Raw genomic sequence first — 6,587 nt, 5'->3', positions numbered from 1 at the left:
TGGGACGGAGTTTCGCCCTGTCGCTGGAGTGCAATGGCACAATCTCAGTTCACTGCAACCTCTGCCTCCCGGGTTGAAGCGATTCGCCTGCCTCAGCCTCCTGTGTAGCTGGGACTACAGGCGCGTGCCACCATGCTCAGCTAATTTTTGTGTTTTTAGTTGAGACGGGGCTTCACCATGTTGGCCAGGATGGTCTCGATCTTCTGACCTCGTGATCTGCCCGCCTCGGCCTCCCAAAGTGCTGGGATTATAGGTGTGAGTCACCATGCCCAGCCTAAACTCTTTCTTCTTCTTTTTTTTTTTTTTGAGACAGAGTCTCCCTGTGTTGCCCAGGCTGGAGTGCAGTGGCGCGATCTTGGCTCACTGCAAGCTCCGCCTCCCGGGTTCACGCCGTTCTCCTGCCTCAGCCTCCGAGTAGCTGGGACTACAGGCGCCCGCCACCACGCCCGGCTAGTTTTTTGTGTTTTTTCCGTAGAGACGGGGTTCCACCATGTTAGCCAGGATGGTCTCGATCTCCTGACCTCGTGATCCACCCGCCTCGGCCTCCCAAAGTGCTGGGATTACAGGCTTGAGCCACCGCGCCGGGCCCTAAACTCTTTCTTTACTGCAATACTGTGGTCTTTCTTTGTGCAGTGGGCAGGAAGAACCCCTCAGGTGGCTACAGTTGCACAACAATGTGAATATACTTAACACTACTGAACTATAAACCTAGAAATGGTTAAGATGGTAAATTTTATGTTATGCATTTTTTACAATAAAAAATGGGATGTTACAATAAAAAGTGGGATGCAACATATGCACACCTTTGGGTGGTCCCCAGGTGTGCATACATTGTGACTGTACATGCTAGTATATATGTTACATGCCTTACATCTCCACCCAGGGGTGTATATATATATACATATATTTTACTATTAAAATGAGCAAAACGTTACCTTTAGGGCAAGCCAAGTTGAAGTGCATGTGCTTACTGCTGGAGAAAGTCCCTACTGAAGTTATGTCCTGCTAGGGCCAGATAAGTCCCAGTTAGGGCCAGATAAGCCTAACTGCAAGTCCAGATACGGCCATTGTTTTTTCTGATTGCTAGTAGGATAAGGTTTCCACGGCTTCCTTACTTTGAGGCTGCCTTTCCTGCTCATGTCTGTCTGTCTGTCCTGTCTGCCTATCTATTCTAACATCTGTCTATCTATCTACTCTAACGTCTGTCTATCTATCTATCTATCTATCTATCTATCTATCTATCTATCTATCTACTCTAACATCTGGAGGTTTTTTTTTCTGTCTTGTAGATGGAAAGATCTTAAATAACATTTTAGCAGTTTGAATCCAGCAAGTATGAAAAGAAAAATTTACCCCATGACCAAACTGGATTTTCCAGTAAGGCTGTTGATGGTGATTGTGAGTCCTCAGTTCTTGTCTTCTTGGTTTAAAGAATTTAAGCAAGAGACACATAGCAAGGGAGATACAGCCATAAAGCAGTTTATTGCAAAAGTGAAAGAGAACTCTGAGAGCTGAGTCAGAGTGAGCTGCTCAAGAGTGAGACAGCCCTGTCTGACACTAGGGAAGCTCCCTTTATGGGAGTTTTACATGATTATTCATAAGAGGGTGGGAAAGGGCATTGCTAGTAAGTATGTTATGGGTGGTCCTCTAGGTGCACATGTTCAGTAGCTGTACATGCTTGTTCATATACCACATCTCATTAGCATCTTAAATCTCCACCCAGTGGTGTGTTTTTCACTAGTATAATGAGCAAAAAGTCAGTCCAAGGACAAGTAAAATTAAAGTGCATGCTTTCTACAGGCTGAAGTCCCGACTGAAATTAGTTCTTGCCTAAGCCAGAGGAGCATGACCACAAAGCAAGCACTGTGTTAACACATCCTGATAGACATGGTTACTTTCTTGACTACGTCTCCTACTTCAAGGCAAAGATGGTTAATGTTAGTACATCTATCCATTTATTTCACTACACCAAGAAATAAAGGAGAAAATGACAAAATCACATCAATGGATACTAAAAAAGCATTTGACAAAATTTGGCAGTATTCTCAAACTAAAACCAGACTAAAATGGGAATATGAAAATTCAGAAAAGATTACAGACTGAAAATCGCCAGGAAGCCTATTACTAAAAGGTAAAATGCTGAAGCTGCTACCAATAAAACTAGTAACAATATACAGTTGTTCCTATCACAGTAGTGTTTTGAAAAAAGCTCTAGCTAATGCAATGAAATATGAAGATAAAATAAACTGATTATATATTAAGAAAAGAGAGAGAATCATTTTTATTTGTGGATGATATCATTGGAAGGGTGTTCATGCTATACAGTAAAAGAAGTTGTGGCTTCCCACCTCACAGAGCAGAACAGTGGTGCTTCCCTGGGAAGAAATGGCCTACCCTGCTGTTAGAGTAGGTAGATAGGCAGATATGAGCAGAAGATGATAGGGCCAGCCCCAAAGAATGTCAAGTGACTCTCAGTTGACTGTCAGGTGGTTGTCAGGTGGCTGATGACAGGGAGGGGAAAATTTCCTAACAAACAAGAGACATCTTGAGCTTATGGGCAACAATTTCCCAATAAGAACTTAAAATGGCCAAGCTTGATCTTCCTCTGGGAACATGTCCAGGCATGCACAGTAAGGGGCAAAACGGTGGAGTCTGACCTGTATATGATCTTCCTCCAGGGGTGTGGGGAAAAGAAAGAGAGATCAGCCTGTTACTGTGTCTATATAGAAAGAAGTAGACATAAGAGACTCCATTTTGTTCTGTGTTTGAGATGCTGTTAATCTGTGACCCTACCCCCAACCTTGTCCTTGCAAGAGACATGTGCTGTGGTGACTCAAGGCTTAATGGATTTTGGGCTGTGCAGGATGTGCTTTGTTAAACAAGTGCCTAAAGGCTGCTTGCTGGTTAAAGGTCATCACCATTCTCTTAATCTCAAGTAAGAGAAAAGCATTTGTCTCCTGCCCGTCCCTGGGCAATGGAACATCTCTGTGTAAAACCCAGTTGTATGCTTTGTTTACTGAACAAGGAGAAAACTGCCTTTAGGAATAAGGTGGGACTTTCTGGAGCAATGCTGCTAAAAGGTTTATGGAGATGTTTGCATATGCATCTCAAGGCACAGCATTTTCCTTTAAACTTATTCATGTCACAGGAATTTTTGTTCATATGTCTTATTGCTGATTTCCTCCCTACAATGATCCTATTGTCCAGCCACTCCCTTATCTTTTTGATGGTAAAGATAATTATCAATAAATACTAAGGGAACTCAGAGACCGGGGCGGCGTGGGTCCTCTGTAAGCTAAATGCCAGTCCCCTGGGCCCCACTTTTCTTCCTCTATACTTTGTCTCTGTGTCTTATTTCTTTTCTCAAGTCTCTGGTTCCACCTAACGAGAAACACCCACAGGTGTGGAGGGGCAGGCCACCCCTTCATCGGGGCACTAGACCAGTAAGTGAAAATTGCCCTAAGACAGCATGCATATAACTTCAATCATCAAATGGCTCACGCTGTCCCTCCCAGATACTGGCAAGTCACTGTGCCTGTGGTGAATAGCCAATGGCCTGTCCAAGAGGAAGGACGAGACTGGGAAGAATCAGGAAATAGTAACTCTATATTATAATTATTACATAAGAGCCCTGAGCCAACAATCAGGTGGGGCATTCCATCTTTTGAGTTGCTTGCTTGGTTCCTTTCAAGTGTACTTTGCTTCAATAAACTCTCATTTCTGCCTTAAAGCTACTTCTGTCTCCCGGCTGAATTCTTTCTCTCAAGAAGACAAGAATTGAGGACTGTAGACCCTGCCCAGACTCACTGCCAGTAACACTTCTTTGGGTAGACAGATTCATCCTCTCCTGGGTGATACTACTGGATGTGAAAGGATGCAGTGGGAGTGGTACAGTCCCCATCTAGGAGATACCATGAGGAGAGAGGGGAGATAAATCAGAGTGGTACTGTCCAGTCCCACTGTGTTGGTGATGGGAGGAGAGGGATGGGGTTGAAGTGAGAACCTAAACATCCTCATAATCTCCATCGGCCTCCCCCACAAGCCATCTTAACTGAAATAATAATAGGTATCAATTAAATAAGTCTCAAGTTGATATGGCTACTAGTTGTTTTCTTTAATATGAGTCAACTAAAACATCTTTTAGAAAATTTTGTTGTTATAATTCCTATGGAAGCATAGTGTTAAGACACATTTCTGACCCTGCCCCAAAACCAGTTTGCTTCTTCTTAGCACCTCAAATAGAAAATTATGGAGATGCCAGTGCCTCTCTGGGAGATGTCAGAGGGGCAGAGGTAAGAAGAATCCATATATCCCCTCAGTGGATGAACTGCTACACATTCTGCAACACCTAGTTCAAGTACCTCCTATGAGAAGCCCTCCCTGACTGTGGTAGGAGACTCTACGCTAGCTGAAGGACCCTTTGACCCAGCAAGTAGGGAAGACTTTTTTAAAGGGCCTGTTCCTAAGCTCTGGTGTCTTCTATCTTCATGCCCTCAGATCAGTCACACCCTTTTTGGAGCCCAGTTCAACATTCTGGACATTAGAGGGTTAGAGTCTAATTATCACATAGTTCTCTGTCTTTCCTACAGCCCTGGACTGGATAATTTTTTGTTTGGTGAATGACATGGTTTGACTGTGTCCCCACCCAAATCTCATCTTGAATTGTAGCTCCCATAATTCCCATGTGCTGTGGGAAGGACCTGGTGGGAGATAATTGAATCACAGGGGCAGTTTCCCCCATATGGTTCTCATGGTAGTGAGTAAGTCTCATGAGAGCTGATGATTTTATAAGGGGTTTCCCCTTTTGCTTGTCTCTCATTCTCTCTTGTCTTCCACCATGTAAGACGTGTCTTTTGCATTCCACCTTCCACCGTGATTGTGAGGCCTCCCCAGCCCCATGGAACTGTGAGTCCATGAAACCTCTTTTTTTTTTTATAAATTACCCAGTCTCAGGTATGTCTTTATCAGCAGCATGAAAACAGACTAATATAGTTAATGAATAAAAGAAGAAATTGAATCAGTGGAAGCTTGCTAGCACACGTATACATATCTAAAAATGTTTCAGGCACAGGAGAGAAAGAGGAGAAAAAGAAAAGGAAAGTGACCTAGTGTTATGTTAAAGGTTTATACTGAAGTGTATGGATGAAATGATATGAAGTCTGGTATTGGCTTTAAAATACTCAACCAATGGGGCTGTTTAACTAGGAGTGGAGAAGTGATGAAATAAAATAGAATGTTGATAACTGTTGCAGCTGAGTTTCGGGTACATAGGAAGTCACTATTCTATTTGCTCTACTTTGGTGTATATATACATAAAGTTTACACTGAAAAGGTTTTAAATGAAGAAAAGGATGGAAATATTCACAAGTAACAATATTAACATTAGACAAAATAGATTTTGAAGTATAGAATTTTAAAAGGGATAAACAGAAGGAGTTCTTAATTTAAAACCATGCAAGCCACCAAGAAGATGCACCAATCGTGAGCATTTATATGTGTGTGTATGTGTGTGTGTGTGTGTGTGCTTTTGAAATACATAAAACAAAAACTGACACAATGGGGAAAATTTTACGAGTGTTCAGTTACAATGGAAGAATAATATATCTCAGACTCTTGTCAGAAACTGACAAGATCAAATAGATGAAATATATAAGACACAAAGACTGGAATAATACAATCAATAAACTTGGTATTTTTTTTTTTTTTTTTTTTTGAGACGGAGTCTTGCTGTGTCTCCTGGGCTGGAGTGCAGTGGCCGGATCTCAGCTCACTGCAAGCTCCGCCTGCCGGGTTCACGCCATTCTCCTGCCTCAGCCTCCGTCCGGAGTAGCTGGGACTACAGGCGCCCACCACCTCGCCCGGCTAGTTTTTTGTATTTTTAGTAGAGACGGGGTTTCACCGTGTTAGCCAGGATGGTCTCGATCTCCTGACCTCATGATCCGCCCGTCTCGGCCTCCCAAAGTGCTGGGATTACAGGCTTGAGCCACCGCGCCCGGCCTTAAACTTGGTATTTGATATAGCTATATTCAATCTTTATTTTGTACTCAAGAGAATGCACGTTTTAAACATGAATGAGACACTCTTAAAAATCCTTGCACTAGACTACAAAATAATAAATCTTTAAAATGATATCACAAGGCAATATTCATAACCCACAATGAAATAAAAATGGAGATAAAAGCAAAGAGACAATAAGTATTTCAAATACCTGGACATTAAAAATACTCACGGCCGGGCGCGGTGGCTCAAGCCTGTAATCCCAGCACTTTGGGAGGCCGAGACGGGCGGATCACGAGGTCAGGAGATCGAGACCATCCTGGCTAACACGGTGAAACCCCGTCTCTACTAAAAATACAAAAACTAGCCGGGCGAGGTGGCGGGCGCCTGTAGTCTCAGCTACTCGGGAGGCTGAGGCAGGAGAATGGCGTAAACCCGGGAGGCGGGAGGCGGAGCTTGCAGTGAGCTGAGATCCAGCCACTGCACTCCAGTCCGGGCGACAGAGCAAGACTCCGCCTCAAACAAACAAACAAACAAACAAACAAACAAAAAAAAACACTCACATACAATTAATACTTGGGTTAAGGAGG

This window comes from Piliocolobus tephrosceles, chromosome 12, assembly GCF_002776525.5.
Source record: "Piliocolobus tephrosceles isolate RC106 chromosome 12, ASM277652v3, whole genome shotgun sequence".
Lineage (NCBI taxonomy): Eukaryota > Metazoa > Chordata > Mammalia > Primates > Cercopithecidae > Piliocolobus > Piliocolobus tephrosceles.
This window is presented reverse-complemented; position numbering follows the sequence as displayed.